At 49.7% G+C, this 22,870-nt stretch overlaps 1 long non-coding RNA gene across 1 annotated transcript; it reads left to right on the plus strand.

The window, feature by feature from the left end:
- Nucleotides 1-18,620: 18,620 nt before the first annotated feature.
- On the plus strand, nucleotides 18,621-19,695 carry LOC132076394 (uncharacterized). The gene is made up of 3 exons (XR_009418903.1): nucleotides 18,621-18,669; nucleotides 19,132-19,250; nucleotides 19,333-19,695. It is a non-coding gene; the product is annotated as an uncharacterized LOC132076394 (long non-coding RNA).
- Nucleotides 19,696-22,870: the final 3,175 nt, after the last annotated feature.

The following is a 22,870-nucleotide window of genomic DNA, read 5'->3' on the forward strand; positions in this document are numbered from 1 at the left end:
CTGTGAATACCTGGCTAGAGAGGACAAGCCACACGAGGGAGGGACAGGAGCCATTTGGGTGAGGGGACAGCAGTGGCACGAGAGCAAAGGGGGGCAGGCTGGCCCTGAACCCACTTCCATTTTATTTTGGTCAGTCACACAGCCCAGGTAGAAACTGGCTTTCCCACTATTCAGATGATTATTTGAAATATCAGAGTGGCTTGGCTCTCCTCACAGGTGTCGGGATTGGTGCTGAGGCTGTGCCAAGGTGGCTGCTGTCCCACAGAAGGGAGCTGCCCTTCCCAGCAGAGGCCAAGCATCCCCTGGCACTGCTAGAACTCTCACCCCTCCTTTAAAGCCCCTTGGAAGAGGGATGGAGAGAGAAAAAGCCAAGTTATTCATGGTTGTGCAGGGCTCCAAGGTCCTCTGGGGGGTTGGCATCGACCTGTGCATTGGTTATGTGTTTATGAGAGAGGAACTGTCACAGAGATCCAGCAGGACCAATCAGTTCATGTTCTGTTGCAAAAGTCAAGTCTGAAAACAGTCAAGTTTGAAAAAAAGGAGGGCTTTTTCCTCTTTCCAGAAAGAAACGGGAGGGAGAATTATAACTGCTGTCTGAATGGACTGCTCCAGGATCCCTGGGGCCATCTGGGAGTGCCCAGGGAGGGGGACCTGGAGGAGGTGGCTTTGGGATGGAGAGAGGGTAGTATTATAATAATAATAATAATAATAATAATAATAATAATAATAATAATAATAATAATAATAATAATAATAATAATAATAAGTAGTAGTAGTAGTAGTAGTAGTAGTAGTAGTAGTAGTAGTAGTAGTATCATAATTATTATCATTATCATTATTATAATTATTATTGTTTATATTTATATTTATATTTAATTTGTTGAATATTGTATTAATAGTAATATTAATTATATTCATATTCATATTCATATTTTAATATAGTATTACGATATTAGTACTATATTAATATATTGTACTATATCAATATATTAATCTTATCTTAATAATTATATTAAGATTAAATATTGATTAGTAATTAATATTAATGTCTATATTATTGAATATAATAATATTAATTATATAATATATCATAAGTAGTAATGATATATTACAATAATATTATAATATTAATATAATAATATTTATAGTATAATAATATATAATAATATATTATATTATTTTATTATTATAGAAATAATATATAGATTATATATAAATATCTATTTTAATATTTTATTTATATATCCTATTATTTTATGATCTATATTATATTAAAACTATACTAAAAAATAGAAAAAAGTATTTCATCAGAATAATAATTATTATTACATAATAATAAGTAGCTGGTTTTATTATTATTAATTATTTGTTTATTTATTTAATAATAATTCTTATTATATTAGAATTATTATTATATAAGAATTATAAGAATAAGAATTCTTATTATATAAGAATTATATGATATTTATTTAATAATAATTCTAATAATGATGATGATGATGATGATGATAATTATAGTAACAACCCCCCCTCTCCCAGCATCCTACCCTCAGGGTCCCCAGCCATGTCCCCAAACCCTTCCAAATCCTTCTGTGACCCCCAGAGGTGGGGAGAAACCCCCAGAAGCGGGGAGACCCTCTGGAAAAAAAGCGGGAATCCCCCAAAAGCCTCCTCAAACTGGGGATCCCCACCCCGAAAGCAAAGCAGCAGCGTTGTCCCACGTAACATCCCTCGGGAATGGGCTCCAGGGAGGGCAGCAGGTGGGAAAATCCTCGGGTTTGGCCCCGCCAGAGAGGTCTGGAAAAGAATTTTAATTAATTTTTCGACAGGTTCTGGAATTTTGGAAGGATTTTGGGGAGGGTTGGTATCTTCAAGTGAGAGCTGGGGGGCGCCAAGGTGAGATGGAGTCAGAGCTTGGGGCAATGGTGATAGAACGGGGTTAAATTCATTAAAATTTTGGGGATTTTAAGGGATCCACGGGACGGATCGATTGATACATTTCCAGATTTATCTGAAAAGGGATATTTCGTTTTGCAGAGCTCACGGCCCGGCTTTCCCAGCCCTGTGCGTGGAGCGGCACCACCTCCGAGAGGAGAGCAGCCCTGGGGCCTCACCTCTCCTACCCGCTAATTAGGCGCCGTTCATTAAGCTAATTAATCGCTGTTTGGTTGTCCTTGGTTCTCTGCACAGGCCAGCACGGGCTCGGAGGTCGCGGGTGCCGAAGGGGGGATAACGCCTCCTAAAATCGGGAATATCCGAGGATTGCTCCCAGACAAAACTGCCAGGACCGGCGGCTGTGGCTCTCCTTGGATTCCCTTTTCTAAAGTGCCCCCGACACGGGCGACACGACAGGGACACGGTGGGGAGCACAGGGGACATGAGCAGGGACACTGCGGACCATCAGTCTCACGTTCCGCCCCTCCAGCTGAATCTCGGATCATCCCTGTGCTAAAACACCCCTTAAAACATCACGTTTCTCCCTTTCTCCCTCCCTCTTCCCAATGTTCGCCCCAAAAGTGCAATTCTCCAAGTTATTATAAGGTTTTATTCGGTTTTTTAGTCGATTTCTTTCCTACATCGTCCGCCTCGGGGGCACTTCCATGGGCTGCGGCTCTGCCCATCCCCGGGGGATGCTGGCACCGCGGGAATCGGGATTTTTCCCGCATTAACGCCGGTTTTGGGGTGCAACGGAGGCTCAGATCTCGACCGATTCTTTCTGGCAGATCCACTGCAGCGTCGTGTCGCAGCTCTGAGGGCTGATCCCATTTCCCTTGAGCGTTCCGCAGGATCCAGGCGCCTTCCCGAGCTCCAGCTGGAACCTGCGGGTGAGGCAGGAAGGAGCCCGTGTCACCCTCGGGGGTCCCTCGGGAACAATGGGGTGGCCTTGGGGACAATGGGGTGCCCTGCCGACCCCCAGCGCTCACCGCTCCTGTTCGAGGTCGGAGCCGTTCTCCCACGTCCAGCCCGTGCCGGCCACAGGCACAGAGAGGCCGATCCAGAAGTGCCGGGTGGGATTCTGACGGCTTTCGTTTAGGAATTCCTGACCCGGGAAAGGAGAAGTGATGATGGCGCTGTTGAGGTCACCCCAAAATGGGGACCAAAATCGGAGGATCGGAGCCCCACCCATGTCCCTCTCACTCTGCCACAGGCACTGGGGTGGGGGCTTGGACACAGAGAGGGGGCTGAGCTCAGGATTTTGGGAAGCCCCTCACCCTTGCATGGGTGGGCTGAACTCGGGATTTTGGCAAGTCCCTCACCCTTCCATGCCTGGGCCGAGTTCAGGATTTTGGGAAGCCCCTCCAGCCCCTCCGGCAGCACCAGCCCCCTGGGTACAGTCACATCCAGCACCCCCATCATTCCCTTCCTTCACCAGCTCATCCTGATCCCAGGGCATCAGCAGCTCGGAGCCCCGATCCCTGCAGTCCGCCCGGCTCCTGTTCCAGGGGTTCATGCCGTCGGAAATCCAGTAGCACTTGGCCCCGAGCAGCCTCCAGCCCACGGCGCACAGCCGGCACCCCTCGCTCTCTGCGGGCACACGGGCGGGTCCCGGCGGCTGAGGGCATCTCCGGCCTCTCTTTACCGGGGGGAGGCCCCAAGGAGCCCCCCGGGGGTTGTGTTACCTCGGGGCGGGCACAGGACCCTCCGCATCTCCCTGAGCACGCCGTCCCAGCCCGAACGGGCAGTTCCCAGAGAGGCGTTCCCGTAGCCTGCGGTCCCCTCCGACGGCCACTGCTGTGCCACACACCAGGAGACTGCGAGAGGGGGATGCCGAGCCCGGTCAGGGAAATCGGGGCTGGGCTGGGCTGGGAAGGGGCGTCCGGAGCCCTCTGCCACCCCCAAACTCACGGCAGAGCAGGAGGAACAGCGCCAGGCCGGCCGTCAGGGCCACGAGGAGGCGGCGGGGACAGCAGGGGGATGCTGCGGGGACCCTCTGGGATCCTTGATAGCCAGATCCGGCTGCTGGGGAAGGGATATGGGAAAAAGAGCGCAGGAGCGCCTGTCGCCTCCCCGAACCCCCAGAGACCAAGGCAGGAAGCCCTGGGGCAAAGCAACTCAGCGAGACTCCCCCTGCACAGGTGAACGAGGAGTTGGGTGACCCCAAAATCCCCTCTGCTCCATCTTTTGGGGACAGACAACCACAGCATCAAGAAACGCCCCCCCTCGAGCCGTGCCTCAGTTTCCCCACCCTGGGCAGCTCTTGGTGACTCCTGGGTGCCTTCAGTCCGCACCCACCCCCCTCCAGTTCCTCTCCCCCAAAGATCGGGGGGACCCAGCGGACACAACCCCCCAGTACCTGCACCCTGCCGGGCCGGGCATCTCCCCGCAGAGCCCCGCTTGTCCCCCCGCTCTAAGATCACGTAGCCGTTCTCGTCCTCCATGCCACGGCAGAGCCCGGGGGACACAGGATGGGGACACGGGGGTGGTGGCACTGGCTTGGGGGACGCGGGGGAGGCGACAGGAAGCCACAGCATCTCTGCCCGCTGCCGCTGGCCCGGTGTGGTGCGAGCTGGCGGCGGGGCCGGAGCTTCCTGCCCCCGCCACAGCACGACAGCGACCGGGGGGACTCACCCCGGGGAGGGGACCGAGGGGCTGGGGACAGTGGGAGCTTGTCTCCAGAGAAGGAAAACCGGCATACGGGGCTGCTGCCCATGGGGAAAAGGACAAGGAGCTACTGCGAGAGAAAAAAAAACCCTGAGCCCCCTAATATGGTAAAAAATAAAAGACCAAGATGCTGGTCCTGATCTCTAAGAGATCGGCCTGTAGCCCCCATCCCCCGGGCCACTGCGGAGGTCGCTGCCGGCTGGGCTCAGTTTATCCCTGGGGATGGATGGCAAAAGCTCCAGGCGCCGAGCGATGCCCCGGCAGTGCCTGTGCCGCGCCCGCCGGATCCAGCAGCGCTGGAAGCTCTTCCAGGGACACGGGGCAGCGGCCAGGGCTGGTGCAGGACCTTTGTGACACTTTACACCATTCTCTGTGTAATGACAGTCTTTCTTTCAGCGCCACCGCCACCCCGACTGTCTCTCCGTGCGGCTCTTTCAGTGACACGGAGACCCTCGCTAGGCGCGGCTCTTCTATCGCACTTCATTCTATTCTATTCTATTTCATTTCCTTCCCTCCCGGTGGGTTCCTCACTCCTGGCCATGGGCCGGCTCTCCCCGCTGCCCTCCGCAGCTCGGACACGCAGCCGGCCCAAACCCCGGCTTCCCAACGGGATTCGCCCGCCCGGAGCTTGTCCCGCTCCTTCCCGGCACTAAATGGAGCTTCCCGCCAGTGAGGAGGGGGAAGTGCCCCCAGTCCCTCCCCAGCGCCTCCAAAAATGGGGGGTTACAAGGACAAAAGGGGATTAACTTGAGGGGAAGCAACGCCTTTTCCATAATTGTCTGTTTGAATTGGGGAGGATCCCCCTTCACCTCCGATTTCCACGGTCTCAGTTGAAGGAAAATACAGTTTCTTCATGATTTTCAGTATTTCGGTTGACTGGGAATCAGTTTTCCACTGTTTTCGTGTTTAAATGGAAGGAAAATACCTTTATGGTGCTGTTTGAATTGAGGGAAAGAGCCCCACTTTCATCATCTCAAGGTTCAAACTGAGGGGAAACACCACTGTCCCTGATTTTAAAGGGCTTCCCTTGAGAGGAACCTCTTGATGTGCCACTGTGAGATCCCACTGCAATATGCAGATCACTTCCAGAATGACACGTGAAGGGCCCCCCTCTTCCAGCCACCCCCCCATTCTTTTTAGCAAAAAGCCTTCCCAGGACCCTGAGCTGCATCAGCACCCCTTTAGGAAACAATTAAACTCAGCAATCAGAAGGTTCATGCACTAATAAAAATACGGTATGGTTAGTGGGCCAAGGGGTTTGGAGATGGATTTCCTCAGCCCTTTCCCTTTTTTTCTGGGGGTAGCAGTGCTCCCTGTCCCCTCCAGCCTGGCCCTTTAAGTAACTTGAGCCTCCAGGCTGCAAATCCCAGTCTCCAGCTAAAAGGATGGAAAAGCTGTTTCCCCCTTCCCCCTTCTGGGTCTTTTCTTTTGAAAGCAACTGTTTTCTATCCTGTGGTGGGAAGAGAGAGATCTCCAAAAGACAGAGCAGCTTTCTGAGCATTCCCCTCCCATATCAGGACAAACTGACAACTCCTCCTCTCAATGCTTCTGGCTGCTCTTTTTCTTCCAGCTTTCCTCCCCTCCTGGCGGCTGATTTCCAAACCCTCCGTGGCTGCTGGGGGTTGGTACACAGGTTTAATTATTTCCCTTTCCTTGAGTAAGACGGGGACAGGGAGAAGGTCGGGCCCCATTGCCCGGCACTGCTGGTCTTGGCACTTTTGCTGTGAGGTTCCTCTCTCCCGCCCCCCTCCCTTCCCTGCCTCCTGCCCGGCCCCTGGAGCCCACCATGGACCCACGGGCAGTCTGGGGATGCATTTGTCTGCTTTGCTTTTCCCTCCCGAGAGCAGCAAAGGTAAGAGAGGCTTCGGGCTGGTTTAGGTCCCGGGACTCGATGGGGTCCGGCTGCGGGGAGAGGTGAGATGCTCTCCCAACATTTACCCTCCCAGGCTTCAGCCAAGCAGGGAACAGGGACCGGCAAACTGCCAGGGCATTTGGGGAGGGACGGCTCATTACCAGGAGGAACCACAGGACAGCACCTGAGCTCCAATCAAGGTGTGAGGATGTGATCTCCACCAGCAGATGGCAGAGAAGGAGCTGACTGACAAAACCCTGGGAGGGGCTGAGGGTATAAAAGGCAGAACATCCATTTTGTAAACGAGCTGTGGCTGACAATCCCAGAGACCCCCAGAGCTGTAATTTTTCCTTATTCAGTCCATTGTTGTATTTTTTTGTTAAGGTTTAATAATCCTTCAAAAATCTTGAAATGAGGGTCGTTTCTCACATCTTCCAAGGACAGTCCAGTTCGTGATGATTTCCAGGAGCCCAGGGCGCTTTGGATTTCCCATTTGAGCTTGCTGTATAATGTTGTAAATAACAAATATACCTAATGGCTTTCACATTTATGTATTAACTTTTGTTTTGCAAGTTATTATTGATCACAAAAATCCTTATACAGTACAAATTGTAATTGCTGCTTTTGACATAGTATCTATGACACCTCTATTTGTAAAATCTATAGGGTGCATACATAAACTGACAGGTCATACTATCTTAGACCATAGCATAATAGAGACTGTGAAATGTTGGAATGATTTTCTCATGTAACTAACTCAGAAAATGGTGTAAAATAAATGATTCCCCACATTTAGGGACTTTCTTATCAAAAAGACAAAAAACCAGGGCACCAAAAAAAAATAATTTATTGACTGTTGTTATCAGGGAGTGAAAATACAAGATAGAACCACAATAAAAAAAACCAACATATTATTTTATACAACAATAGAGCATGAACACAAATCAAAGGTTAAAATGAAACAAAAGAACATGGTAAACCACAGGAATGTTTGAACATCTATATATTCTTATAAATATCCACATAGCTCTAAAATGTAACAGTACATAAAGAACACAGTTTAAGTTAACCGTGTGCTAATAGCCAAGCACCCCAAGGCAGGATTTTAATGCTTAAAAAACTTTTTATAAAAAGTGTAAATACTGAGCCCTATTTCTCACACATAATGAGGGTACTGCACTCACTGCAGGCAGCATCAGTGGCAGGATGGATTGCAGAGACTTTTCCTTTGCAGCCCCAGCCCAGCGTTGGCATTGAGGTGACCCTGAGAGGAAGTGCAAGGCACAGGGTGCAGCTCAGGAAGGACAGCGCTATGCTGGGCTCAGCGATGAAGCTGAGCTCCCTGGCATTGCCCAGTGTGGAGAAGGTCCTTTGTGCAGCTGCTGTTACGGGGGAGCGTGGGCCTTGCTGCAGAGATACGGCCACTCACTGGAGCAGTTCCCAGTCATCAATCTCTTGTCAGCCAGGTACACACACTCAGAATCGCCGAGGACAGGAACCCTGCAGGGAGGAGCAGAGGCAGCACTGGCTGCCAGGGGAAGCCCTTGTGCCCCTGTGCCCCCAGGCCCTGCCTGGCTCCCCGGCACTCACCGGGAGCTGTAGCTGCTGTTGTCCAACCACTGCAGGCGCTCGCCCCATCTGCGCAGCCCAAGCCAGTAACTGAAATTCCCACAGAGGCGGGAGAGCAAATCCTGCCCAGGAGAGAGGAGTGGGAGCTGCCCTGACCCCTCGGGGGCACACGTGCCCGGGGCTGCCCCTGCACGCCGGGGCTCCTTCCCTGCAAGGCCCCGGCCCAGGAGCACTCCCAGGCTGCCCTCAGCCCCACCTACAGCCCACACACCATGGTGTCCTCATCCTTGACAATGGCCAGGGAGGCGTTGAGCTCGGAGCACCGTTCCTGACCCTGATCCCACGTGCTGTAATCCTTTGGGAAATAGTAGCAGACCCCATTGTACCCAACCCAGTCAAAGGGACAGCCCAGAACACACTGTGGAGTCGCAGGTGTGACTGGAACCTGTGGTGCTGCAGGGAGAAGAGGAGAAGGTCTGAGGATTCCCCTGCGCAGGCAGCCCGCTCTGCCCTGAGGGGCTGGGCCCAGGCTGCTGCCCCTCCCTTACCTGCCAGCACAGCCAAGGCCACCCTCAAAGCCAGCACCAGCACCAGGAGCAGCAGAATCAGCACTGCCGTGCCCACGGGACGGGACCTGAACCATTCACCTGGAGCAGGAAAGAGCTGCTGGCTGCCAGAAGCAGAGCCGGCCCTGCAATCTGCTCAGCCCATGGCCAGGGAGCAGAGCAGGGAGTCCTGAGGCAGTGTGGGCCTCCCTCAGCTGGCAGCCAGAGAGCCAAGAGCCTGGCCACAGGCAGGGACACAGCTGCAGGCACAGCCAGGAGAACTGCACAGCCTTGGGGGCAGCTGGGGCTCTTGCTTCCAGCCACTGATGGGGCCCAGCAGAGCATGAGGCCTCTTCCAGACATCAGGAAACATCCACACACCTGCCAGCCCTGGCCTTGAGAGGGGACACAGGCCCCTGCCTAGAGGCCACAGGGGTGGCCCTGTACTCACCCAGGAATCTTCTGAGGTTCCTTTTGTGTTCATTGCCGGTTGCTGCTGTGCCCTGGGGAGCCAGGGGCTCCCTCACACTCCCATCCCAGGTGGGAAATCCATTCTCCACATCTGCACTCACTGCACGCTCACAAGTGGCATCCCCCTGCTGATGCCAAGAGGCTTCTTGGGCCCCACGCAAGTGGGGAACTGCAGCTGCTGGTCCCTCCTGGAGATGCCAGGGCTCTTTTGCCGCTCCAGGAATGGAGTGGAATTCACTCTCCTCCTGGTCACAGCCGGCATCTCTCTGCCCAGAACAAACAGCACCTTGCTCCTGACAGATCCTTTCGGAGCTTGGCCTCGGGAACAGCTTTACGGCCGCGCTGATGGCACCCTAAAAGGAACACGGTGAGAGGTCACTGCTGGTGCCGGCCCTGCGGGACACCGAGGCTCTGGCACGGACACCTCCCGCCCGAGCAGCGGCCCCCAGCCCGGTGCCGCACGGGCGGGAAGGGTCCCGGGCACGGAGCAGCCGCCTCCGTCCTAGCGAGAGCAGCCGCGATGAGCCATCGCTGCCGCGGCACCGGCTCCATCCCGGCCATCCGGGCAAGGAGGAGAGCGCGGGCAGCCGCTCCCTCGGCGATCCCAGCGCAGGGGCACACGGGGGAAGCCGGCACCAGGAACTCGCCAGAACCCCCCGGCCCTCACCGCGGCCCCCTCCGCCCGCAGCGAGCCCCGAGCTGGGGCAGCACCGACCGCGGTCCCACCTGGGCTGGAGCCGCCGCCTCGCTGGGCCCCGGTGCCGCCGCCGCTCCGCTCCCGGCCAGACACAGTGGGCACAGGTTAGAGCCGTAGGTGTGGGAGACCTTTCTGGCCGCTTTTACCAATCAGCGTGCCGGGGAAAGCGGTGAGGAGCTCGCCTGCCGGGCCCCTAAGAGAGGAGATCGCATGTAATGACCCGGCCTTTAGGGGATTACATTTAATATCTGCGAACGCGATTGCTAGGGGATGAAATGCCTGTAAATATCTGGCGGGCTGCCCGCTGGGAGATGAGATTGGCCCTCAGTATCTGCCCGGCTGGTTGGCCCGAAGATGCAATCGGACTCCAGGAGTTGACGGCTGCGGCGAGCCCGAGGGGGGCGGCCGACAGGGTGGTTTTTTTCCTGTCCCGAAAAAACTACGCTAAGAAAAAGGGCTCAACGCCGGAGAAGCTGCTGAAGAACCCCAGTCCCCGGGAAGCTGCTCCTGGGGCAGGCGGCTGCTGCAGCCAGGGCAGGGCAAGACACATCGGAACGCTGGTGGTGCTTGGAGTCTGTCGGCCTTTGCACTGCAGGCAGATCAAATGAATCCCAATTGTCGGCGATTTCCACCACCTGCTATTTTTCTCCTCTTTTCCTGCATGGATTTGACAGTTCCTTTGTTTCTTCCCACACAGCTGGAAAGCAAAATGCCCGCCTACCCCATGGCAATCCCAGCCTCCTGCCACCGCTCCAGCCTTGTCCCTCTTTCTCTCCCCTTTACTTTGCAGCACTTTCTCCTTCCTCCTCTCCCTGCCAGCTGGCAGCAAAGACATTTCACCCACTGGCACCAGCTGCCTCCTGTCCCTCGCTCTCATTTTGCCCATTCAGAATTCCTGGAGACGCCTGCCCGCGGAGCCGGAGCCGCTGTGGGGACGGGCAATGCTGCAGTGAATGGTGGAAGGGATTCTCGGAGTGACCTGGGCCAGGCCAGGTGATCGGTGCCACCAAAACCGCTCTGTGCCTCCCTCTCCTCTTCCCCCCGGCCCGGCCGCCTCATGGCGGCCCCTCACCCGGCCTGCGAGCTGCCGGCTGCTGCTCGCCCAGGGCAGCTGCGGCTCGGAGTCCGCCTGCCGAGGGGCAAGAAGCAGCAGCCCCGGGCTGCTCGCCATTGTGCCCCGCATTCCCTGCCCCGGCGCCTTGGAGCCCGGGACATCAAGCGCCGGCACAGTCGCTGTGGGTCCCTGCCTGGGCACACGGAGCAGCTCCAGGCCCACAGGGCAGCGCCGAGAAGCCTTGGCCCTGGAGCAGGCAGGATGCTCTGCCCGCACTCGGCGCCTGGAGCGCTTGGGGCTCTGAGGCACGTTCAAGTTCATCCCATGCCAGCCCCGAGCCGGGCACAGACACCTCCCGCCCAAGCAGAGGCCCCCAGCCCGGTGCCGCACGGGCGGGAAGGGTCCCGGGCACGGAGCAGCCGCCTCCGTCCTAGCGAGAGCAGCCGGGATGAGCCATCGCTGCCGCGGCACCGGCTCGTCCCCGGCCATGTCAGCGCAGGGGGGACACGGGGGAAGCCGACACAAGGAACTCGCCAGAGCCCCTCTGGCCCTCACCGCGGACCCCCTCTGCCGGCAGCGAGCCCCGAGCTGGGGCACAACCGACAGCGAGTCCCACCCGGGCTGAAGCTGCCTTGGAGCTGCTCCGCCGCCTCGCCACTGCCTCTGTTCTCTGGGCACTCGAGCTGGTGCCGAGGTCGGTGTGAAAGCGCTTTTGACCCTTGTGACCAGTCACCGTGCTGGAAAGCAGCCAGGGACGGTTGCCAGACGTGCTCAGGAGCAGCGGGGGTGGGGGGGAGAAAGGGCAGGAAATCACCCGAGTGGTTTGCATTTCTCGTGCCAAAGTGACTCCCAACTCATATTGGGAACCAGAGGCAGGGGCATTTTCAGAAGCACAAGCCGCGCGAGGGGAGCAGTCAGGTCACTCCTATCGTGCAAAAACCTTGCTAGGAAAAAGGGAACCATGTTGGCGCTGGTCGAGAGCAGCAGCCCCTGGGAAGCTGCTTCTGGGGCTCTCAATAGTGAATTACGGCCGGGATTCTCGGAGTGACCTGGGCCAGGCCAGGTGATCGGTGCCACCAAAACCGCTCTGTGCCTCTCCTCTTCCCCCCGGCCCGGCCGCCCCATGGCGGACCCTCATCCGACCTGCGAGCTGCCGGCTGCTGCTCGCCCAGGGCAGCTGCGGCTCGGAGTCCGCCTGCCGAGGGGCAAGAAGCAGCAGCCCCGGGCTGCTCACTATTGTGCCCCCGCATGCCCTGCCCCGGCGCCCCGGAGCCCGGGACATCAAGCGCCGGCACAGTCGCTGTGGGTCCCTGCCTGTGAACACGGGGGAAGCCGGCACAAGGAACTCGCCAGAATCCCCCGGCCCTCACCGCGGCCCCTCCGCCCTCAGCGAGCCCCGAGCTGGGGCAGCACCGCCCGCGGGTCCCACCTGGGCTGCCGCCGCCGCTCCGCTCCCGGCCAGACCCACCGGGCACGGCCGGTGCCGCCGTAGGTTAGAGCCGATGTGGATGTGGGAGGGATTTTGGCCGGTTCGACCAAACAGCGCGCAGGGAAGCTGCCAATGGGAGCGCGGCGAGGGACGGGGGAGGGAGCCGGTTTGGGATCGATATACAGAAAGCCTTGTAAAGGAGCCAAAGCAGTCGGAAAAAGCAAAGCATCCTGCATGCCTGTTCGAGATCCAAGGCATTCCGGGCGTGCTGCCAGGGCTCATGAGTTACAGCTGGTGAGTGAGTTTTCCAGGAGAGAGACTTTGCTAGATTTGTTGTTTATGAATAGGTATGAGCTGGTGGGAGATGTGCTGGTTGGAGGCCTTTTGAGGCACGGTGATGATGAAATCATAGTTGTGAAAAATGCGTGTATTTTATGATTGGCTTTTTGCAAATATGAAAATGAATATTATATGTGTTGTGTTAGAAAGTAATGCTGTATTAATTCTCTTAAGTACTATGTTAAATATAGTTTTAGGTTATAAAAATTGTTAAAATAGAAACGATGGGATACATGTTTAAAAGAAAGGACTCGCAGCGAGATAGCAGCCACAGGACACCTAAATCTTTCAGACAAGAAGAATTTATTGCCCTCTTATCAGAAGAAATTAACCTCTTCCTGCCTCGAAGGCGTTGTTAGGATTTGGAGGAAGAAGTTGACAATGACCAGACAAAATCCTGTGTTTGAATGGAATTTATGGATCATGTATGAAGTGTATGAATATGAAACAGGCTATTGCTTTTAAGGGTTAATCCTTTGTTAACAGGTGTCCTATTTTCGGGCTCATGCTGCCCAGAAAAAGGTAGCCAGACGTCTTTGTCTTTACTGTCTCATCTTTTCCTAATTCAATTTGTCCAAATTATTATTACTCTAATTGTATTACTATTTTTATAACAATTTTATTACTATTAAACTTTTAAAGTTTTAAAAACAAGTGATTGCCGTTTTTCACAATAGTGTTCTTGATATTTGGTGATATCGGGAGGAATGTCAACAAGACTTTTACGCTGGACTTCAGGAGGGCAGACTTTGGCCTATTTAGGAGACTTATTAGGAGTTCCTTGGGAAGCAGCCCTTAAAAACAAAATAGTTCAGGAAGGGTGGGCATGCTTCAAATCAGAGATCTTGAGGGCACAGAAACAGACTGTCCCTGTGTGCCCAAAGAGGAGTCAAGGAGGCAAACGTCCAGCCTGGATGAGCAATGACGTTTTGGAGGAACTCAGGAACAAGAGGATGTATCATCTTTGGAAGCAGAGTCAGGTTTCTCAGGAAGTATTTAAGGGGGCTGCTAGAGTAAATAGGAAAAAAATTAGGGAGGCCAAAGCTCAGTTTGAACTTAAGGTGCCAAATTTTGTAAAGGATTACAAATATGGTAAAAGGAAGGGTAAGACCAAGTTTTATTCTCTTTTGGGTGCAGGAGGGAACTCAGTAACTGCAGATGCGGAGAAGGCAGAGGTGCTCAATGCCTTCTTTGCCTCAGCCTTTAGTGGGAACACAGCTTGTCCTCAGGACAAGTGTCCTCCTGGGCTGGTGGATGGTGCCAGGGAGCAGAATGGGCCCCCTGTTACCCAGGAGGAGGCAGTCAGAGAACTGCTGAGCTGCTTGGATGTTCATAAATCTGTGGGCCCAGATGGGATCCACCCCAGGGGGATGAGGGAGCTGGCAGATGAGCTTGGGAAGCTGCTCTCCATCATTTACCAACAGCCCTGGCTCACTGGGGAGGATCCAGATGGCTGGAAGCTGGCCAGTGTGACACCCAGGGTGAGAAAGGGTGTTTATTTATTTATTTGAGGACCCCCGACACAAGGTTGTTCAGAAGCCTAGCAGAGGCATTGCCATGTCTTAGAGCACACAAGGTCATCCACTGCACTCACAGCAATGCCATTTAACTTTGCCTTTCTCTAACCCAGGTCCCACCCTTAATAAAGGCCACAGCCTTGGAATCAGGATGAAGCTGGAGCCTGAATGAGCCAGGCACACACAGGAAAGGGCAAGTAGCTGACTGGCTGGGATTTGGCCCACATAACTCTGGACTCATACTTTGGTTTTGGTTTTCTTTATTGTAGCTGACACAGAAGCTAACAGGCCATCACAGGGCCCTCCGAGGCAGACTCATTTCAGGTGGAACGTGGATCCACATCACCGATCATCCAAAAGATAAGTCGGGGGCCACGGCCTGGAGATGGTGGAGTAGCAGATTGGGAGTTCTTGGGACAGATTTAAAAATTACCAGAGGGAAAAGCAATCTTCTCCAAGGGCCTCTTAGGACAGCTAAAGGGAGAGGCTCTACTTTTGATGGCAGCTTTCAGGCGGGCAGTGCAGAACAGCTCTGGTTTGTGTCCTGTTGTCCGGTGTGCTGTGTTCCCTAGTGTGTCTTTGGGGTCCCTTTTGCCTTCTCCCCTCGAGGCCCTCACCACAAGCATGATGTGTCGTGTTTCATGTCCCCCTGTTTGTCACGTTCTGTGTCACGGGTGCGTGCACACGTTTGTGCCGGAGCTGTTCTGCCCTGCCGCATGGCCTGCTGCAGTAGGACAAACCATGGGGAGTGGGAATTTGTAATGTGGGCTGTAGTTGGGCTCTAGATGCTATTCCTAGATTGACATAAGGTGTTTGCAGCTTGTGATTTATCCTGCAGGTGTTTGACATATGTTCTAACTTTCTTTCAGGTGCAGATGCATTGCATCCATGGCAGAGGGTCAGGGTTAGGAGGTGCTGGGCCTTCTTAGGAGCGCGGTGAGTAGCAGAGTGGTGGGGTTTTGACCGATGCGGTGCCAAGATCAGGCACTGATGTTTGGTTTTGTTTAATACAGCTGTCTGAGAGACACCAGTGCGGTGACAGCAGGACCTTCCCAGGTGACAAGTTGGCCTTTCTTTGCACCTGACACAGACTGGCATCCCCAGATGTCTGAGAGATAAGTAGAGGGCTGTGACCCACAGAGAGGATGAAAGCGCGGTGCTGGTTTGGGGATTACCGGGAGGGGTTTTTGAGTCCAATTTGGAGGTGTGGGGTGTTCATGAAGTGGCCCCTTAGGCCCCATGAAAGCCAAATCTCAGTTTTGATCACAGTGCTGAGGTGTGCAGGGCAGAGCAGTCCCGGTGTGTCTCGGGTCACTTGTCTGTTGTGCATTATGTGTTGTGTTTTTGTATGCCATGTCTTTTACTTTAGGCAGGCCTGTCAGGAACCTTGGCATCATTGGTAGCATCTGTGATCTGTGCATTCCTTGGGCTGGCACGCAGGCCATAGAACTTTTGACTCGGGAGCTCAGACAGGCATCAGACTCTCTTCTGTCTTTGGAAGCATTCCCTGTGGTCTCTTTTTAGGTCTTGTTCTGAGCTGTATGGACAGCTATGCTCCACCTGGATCCATTGTGGTGGATTAGGACTTGTAGTAATACGAGGTTAGGTAGAGGATTGTGACCGTAGGATTCCTAGGCATCCATCTTTGCAGTTCTTGGAATAAATCATTCAGTTATGATCTTCTTCCTTCAGGGTTCTCTGAGCCTCATCAGCTCACCATCGGTCTCAGGTCGGTCATCTCGTTTTGCATTCTCTCAGTCCTTACAGCCATTTTCCTTGCCTAGAGATTTCTGTCTGTGTTGTGTCCCCCTTGTCTGTCCTGTCCTGTCCTGCCTGTCCTGTGTCACGGGTGTCTGCACACATTTGTGCCAGAGCTGCTCTGCCCTGCCGCATAGCCTGGTGCAATAGGAGAGGGCCCGGGGGATTTGGAATGTGTAATGTGGGGTGTAGTTGGACTCTAGATGGGATTTGTAGATGGACACAGGATATCTGGAGCTCTTCAGTTATCATGCAACAGTCTCACTGTTGTCCTAACTTTTTTTTCAGATGCACCTCCTAAGATGACTGCAGTAGTTCTGTAGGTTCCATCTTCTGAAAGGGAATAGGGCTCAAGAATTAATCTTCCAGAGAATTTTTGCAAGTCCTGGCTTGTGTTGTATCTGCCTATGGTGGCCTATGTTGTATGTACCTATACATCTGTCTTCTATTGGATTTTGGGTAGAAAATTTATCAGTCCAGAGTGGAGACAAGTCCTAGCTGTCAGATAGCCACTCGTTGACCCTTCCTGTTGTCTCACAGGTCCCCGAGGCTGCTGATTTCCCCAGGATCTGCCTTTTTACCTCAAGAGCGGCAGCCACAAGATGTGTCACAGCACGTTCTTCAGCATCTCGAGTAAGGGCCGCAGTGAGCGTGTAAGTGGCAAGATTGTGTGAGCGTGTGTGAGAGCACGTGGCTGTGTCTGTCTGTGTCTGCTCGTCTCTGCGTGTGTGAGTGCATGCTGACTGGATTTAACCTTGTGTGTGTGACTTTTGCTTTCCAGGTTTGGCGACTCCTTGTTAAATTTAGAATAAAAAATCCCCAGCCGGGTTGTATTGCATGAACTGACATGGTATCTACCTATGTTGGCTTAAAACCCAGAAAAACAGACGAAGATGAGCAGGAAAAAAACAGAAAAAAAGCCCATGATGGACAAGAAAAAAACCCAGAAAAAGCCCAGGATGGGCAAGAAAGAAACGAGAAAAAAAAACCAGAAAATAATCCCAGATGGGCAAGAAAAAAACCTAGAAAAAACCCCAGAAAATAACCCAAGATGGGCAAGAAAAAAAAAACAGAAAAAACCCCAAGGAAAAAACCCTGAGATGGGCAAGAAAAAAAACAGAAAAAAGTCTGAAGATGGGCAAGAAAAAACCCGGAAAAAAACCCCAAGATGGACAAGAAATAACCCAGGAAAAAATTCCAAGAAGGGCAAGAAAAGGCCCCGAAAACACCCAGAAAAAAATTGCAACCAAAGTATAAATATAGAAATGTTTTTCAAGTATATGCAGATATATAAAGAATTGTTAAATTGTTTAAAATATGAAATGACATAAATAGAATATATATACAGTATTACTTGTATTATGGATCGTATTGATTTATGTTTATTTCCTAGAATACACTACAATATTTATATCAATTTTACATCTATCATATCTATCGTTTGTTATATGTTGCACCACATTGATGTACTCTTGGTTTTTCTAAGTAGTTTAAAATAAAGGGGAGTTTTTTTTTATTTGGCAAAATCAGGTGTTTTAGTATAAAAATTATAAATACAAATAATATAAAGGTAGAAATCCAAGAATAGAAATAGATCATAAATAGCTAAAGGTTAATATAAAAATTAAAAATATAAGAAAAAATAAGTTGTAGCAGTAGATATGGTACATAATTAAAAAATAATTTATCTCTATTATTTGAATAGGACACATATTATGATGATTAATTAATGATTAATATAATACTTAAATATGAACTATAAATATAAATGTGAATATAGTCCTGCGAGCTATGAATATATAAAAATATTTCAATATAGTTTAAAAGAATAGAGCTTTTTTGTATTTATTTAGTTAGGATGGGATTTTTATTTTAAATAATGAAAGCATGATGGAAATGTAATTTTAAACATAGAAATATACAATCGATGTGGAAAGATATTTATAAAAGCACAAAATATAAGTAAATATAAATAATAGAAATAGACAGAATATATTATATAAATTACATGCTACATCAATGTCCACTATAGATATGCACGTGAATATAAATACGAAAAATAGAAATAAAAAATGTATTTAAACATGGCTTTAAATCAAGGGGGCTTGTTTGGTTCTGGTGGGGTAAGAGGCAGGTTTTTGGCATTTATTTCAGAGCAGTTTTTGGCGGGGGTCGGCCCTGTTGTTTTTTGCCACCTTGCCTGCCCGCAGCCCCGAGGCGCGCTGCGCCCCCGGCTGGGGCGGGCGGCAGTGCTGCCGCCTTGTGGGCACAGCGCGGTACTGCAGCTCTGTTGCTACCAGCAGCCGCGAGGCCACCATCTTGGGAGTGGCGAGTCGGGGGTGTCACGGACTTTTCCTTGACCTTCTAAACATGGCAGAGAGGAGGGCGGGGAAGTCGAGGGCCCGCGTCGGTCTAATCGGCTGCCTGCATGAAACACCGACGCCATGGCGTCCCCGATAGATTTTTATGTGGCATTTTAAGTGTATAAGACACGGACTATGTGGTCAGCGCCGCCGTGGGCGGGTGTATTTAGGCGGGTTGCTGAAAGGCATCTGCGTTAACCCCTATTTCTTCCGAGGGTCCTCCTCGGCCGCCATTTTGGGAAGGGCGCGTCGCAAATGTCGCGGACTTTCTTTGACCTTCTCAAGATGGCGGCGAAATGGGCGGGGAAATCGCACGCCCCGATAAATCTCCTCCCCCTGTGGCCACAGAGCGGGATCGCACCCCCCCGAGCCAGCGCCCTGCCCCTCGCCGCTGAGTGCCGGGGGCGGGGCAAGGACGCGGCTGCCGAGCGAGGGAAGGGCGAGGGGCGGGAGCCAGCGGCGGTCGGGCCGGGGTCTGTAAATGGCGGGGGCGGGTGAAGGACATTCGGTCATGCAAAGGGATGCGATGGCCGAGAACGGCGGGGGCGGGGGCGGGGGCGGGGGCGGGGGCGGGAGCGGGGGCGGGGGCGGGGGCGGGGGCGGGGGCGGGGGCGGGGGCGGCCGGGCGGGGCCGGTTTCGGCGGGCGGCGGAGGTGCGGTCGCAGCGCTCCGCGGGCCGGGGCAGCGGGCGGGGGCGGGCGAGCGGCGTCGGAACAGGGCGGCAGCCCCCGAGCCCGCGCTCGCCCCGCTCCAGGCGCTGGGAGCGACCGCGGGCCGGACAATCCCGGCGGGGCGGCCCCGGGGCGGCGGGCAGGCGGCGGAGCGGGGCCGTGGCGCTCCCCGCCCTCGCTGCCGCCAGCTTTGGAAGGTCGGGCCGGGCGCCCGCCCCGTCCCGCCGCCTCCCGGTCTCTGTAAACTCCTCTCTGGCTTCGTAGGTCCGTGCTGGAGAGTGGGACAAAGGGCCCTGCTGGTTGCCGTGTCCTCGGGGGGCAGAGAGTTCTGACCTTGGCCGCAGGGGCTGCTGTGTGTTGGAACAATGGGGATGCGCTGTTATGTATGTAGTGACATTTATGTATTTTTATTTATGTACATTTTATGTATTTAGTGACATTTAGAGATTTATTCCCCTGCTTCAGGTAAGCGTGCATCATTGCCGGCTTGGGATTGAGTGAAATGGCTGAGGGAACCAGCTCTGGGGAGGGAGGCAGGGAAATCCTCTCTTTACCTTTACCCATTCTTCCGACAAACTCATCACGGCAGGACAGCCTGAAGACTGAAAGTGTAAGAAGATATGGAGGGAAACAGAGAATCTGGCAGGAGCATCGAACGCACAAGTGCACGAATTTTGCTTTTTTCTTGGATTTAAACTCAGAAGTTGTGAGGAATTTGGGAGTGAGAAGGGATATTTCAGAAGGAGAAGAAGAAAAAGAAGTTGTTGTTACAGTCTTGGCAAAAGCTTTTGTTCTAGCTAATAAAAGAAGTTAGTTTAAATAAAAAAAGAAAAACGTGGAGTATTTTTTTTCCTTCAGTATTATAATCATTGGTGGCATATGGTGTGTTGTTTTATTTCTTGGTATTATTAACTCTGTGTAAGTTGTTTTTTGAGTGAAGCTGACTTTCTGGATGGGTTGGTTTGTGTTTGAGGCAGGAATAATTTCAATAGGATTCTTTCATAGATTTCTGATGGGTATTACTGGGATTTTGGTTTTGTCTGTTGTATGTATAAACATAGAGCTTTGGTAGGGCCAGCGGGGCTGCTGGAGTTTTGGGTGTGAATTTATTAGATGGCTTTTGTTAGATGCAGTTTTTAATTTTTTAAATGTTTTTCAATGTAGTGGTCGTAAGGTGGTTTTTAAGAATTCATTGTGTTGTTTTCTGTTGTTTGTAGTTGGTGTATGATAAGGGATGTGGTGTGACTTCTTGAACGCTATGGTTTTGGTGTTCCTAAGTTGTGATTTCTTTCTGGTTCGATAGTTTTTTTTGTTTTTATTTTTTGGGACAGGGGCATTTATATGGTGGGTTTTTATAGGCAATACGTTTTTTAATTTGGGTAGTGATATTTTTTAGTATTTTAATAGTTTAGATTTTTTTATTTTCATGGTTTTAATTATTTTTTTAAATTTTTTCAAATAACTTGTATAGATTATAGGTTGTTATTTGTGCATTAGCATAAAGGTAGAGCTTTGGGGACTTTTTCTAGTAATGTTCAGGGTCAGTTGTACAGTTTTGAGTCTAGTGAGTTGGTTTGATTTAATTTTTAATGGGTGTTTGTTTCTATTAGCAGTTGTGTCATTTTCAAGGTGTATTTGAGTTTTTTTGGGGTTTTTGAGATACTGGTTTAGGAGGAAGTTTATGATGAGCATGTGCGGAGGTTTTGGGCTACTTTATAGTGGGATTTAAAATTGATTTACAGGTAGGTTTGAGTTTTTATTAGGGTTCAGTGACGTTGTGGGATGTTTGTTCCGTTCGTGATAGAAACAGGTTTGGTTTGATGTGCTGCGACGGGACGGGCGTGTGCTGCGTGCCGGCGCTGACAAAGGTACGGTATCGTTGTGGCTCCGGTGCGTCGGGTTAGTGAACTTCTATGGTTTAATATAGGGATGAAAATAGAAATAAATATACATTTAAAAATAAATATAACATTAGAGTGGTAAACATAAATATAGATAACAGATACATACATAAAACTATAATACATGGTATATAATTGGAACATATTATCATATCGGTAAATGATAGTCTATTTTATATATGTATATATAAATATATATATATATACAAAGATATATAAATATAGATTGTAAATATAAAATTATTTAAATAGAGTAAAAGTAAATTGGGGGGTTTTATTAGGTTATAGGCTGGGGTTTTTAAATAAATGATAGAAATGAAATATAAATTCAGATATACAAATATATATAGAAATACAAATATCTATACATATTTAATTTAAATAAATATAAGTAAAAAAAATTTATATAATACAGAAACTATATATCTATGATTCTATTAGAAGGTATTCTCTCTAATATATATAATATCTATGAATAAAATAAATAAAAATATCCATATAAATATCATTCTAATTTTGAAAAATAAATTTACTTCCTGCATTTTAAATCTGGTTCAAATAAAGGGCTGTCCTTGGTTTTTATTTGGTTAGAGGCAGGAGTTTTATTTTAAATAATATAAGTAATATAGAAATGTGGATCTTAAGATAGAAATATATAATAAATATATAAAGAGAAATTGCTAAACTATAAATTTAAATATATGTAAGTAATATGAAGAGGTGTAGTATAGAATATAAATATCATTATGTGGCAATATAAATTATAAATGGGAATATAAATATGAAAATATGTAAATATAGTTTAAGAGAAAGGGAATGTTTTGGCTTTCATTTAAGTAGAGGCAGGGTTTTTATTTTGAACATTATAAGTGTTCCAGAAGTAAAAATCTTGACACAGAAATATTTAATCAATATAAAAAATATGAATAAAAATATGAATAAAAATATAAATGCCTACTCGTATCGGATGTAATATAGAATATAAACTTATTTATAGATTGACATTGGTAAAGATAAATGTATAAGTAAGCAATATATATTAATATACATTATAAATACAAATATGAATATAAAAATTGAACATGAGGATAAAATCTATTTAAATATTGTTTAAAACAAAGGGTGGGGTTTTTTTTTATTCTTCTTGGTTAGAGGCAGGGTTTTTATTTTAAATAATATGAATGTAGATATTATTGTTATATATTTCTAAATATTGAGATATACAATCAAAATATAAATATATATATAAACACAAAATATAAATAAATACAAATAATAGGAAGAGATGTAATGAAGAATTCAAATAACAGTATACATAAGTATACGTTTCAAATGTAAATGTGAATATGAACCTGAAAAATAGAATTTAAAAAAATATTTAAGTACAGTTTTGAAGAAAGGGGTTCTTTTTGGCTTTAATGTGGATGGACGCAAAGGTTTGATTTTAAATAATCCAAGTGTTACAGAAGTAAAAATCGTAACAGAAATATATACTTACTATGTAAAAATAATTATAAAAATATACAAATAAATTTAAGTTGTAGGGATATATGCAATATGGAATAGAAATGTATTTATAAAAAGAAATGTATAAATGGACAGTGTATATCAATATACATTGTAAATAGAAATGTGACTATTAATATGAAAAAATATTTTAAAAAATATTTAAATATTTCTTAAAAGAAATTGGTTTTGTTTTGTTTTGTTTTTTTTTGTTTTTGTTTTTTCTTTTTGTGTTTTGTTTTGTTTTGTCTTTTATCCGATTAGATTAGAGGCAGACGGTTTTTTTTCCCTCTTCCCGGTTGTTTTGGGGCATTTATTTCAGAGCAGTTTTTGGCGGGGGTCGCCCCTGTTGTTTTTTGCCACCTTCGCTGCCCGCAGCCCCGAGGCGCGCTGCGCCCCCGGCTGGGGCGGGCGGCAGTGCTGCCGCCTTGTGGGCAGAGCGCGGTACTGCAGGTCTGCAGCGAGGGGCCGCCACCTTGGGAGTGGCGCGTGGCCGATGTCGCGGACTTTTCGTTGACCTTCTCGAGATGGCGGCGAAAAGGGCGGGAAAGTGGAGGAGCGGGTGGGTGTCATCTGGACTGCCTGCACGGAATACC

Source organism: Ammospiza nelsoni, chromosome 8 (assembly GCF_027579445.1).
Source record: "Ammospiza nelsoni isolate bAmmNel1 chromosome 8, bAmmNel1.pri, whole genome shotgun sequence".
In the NCBI taxonomy this organism is placed as follows: Eukaryota; Metazoa; Chordata; class Aves; order Passeriformes; family Passerellidae; genus Ammospiza; species Ammospiza nelsoni.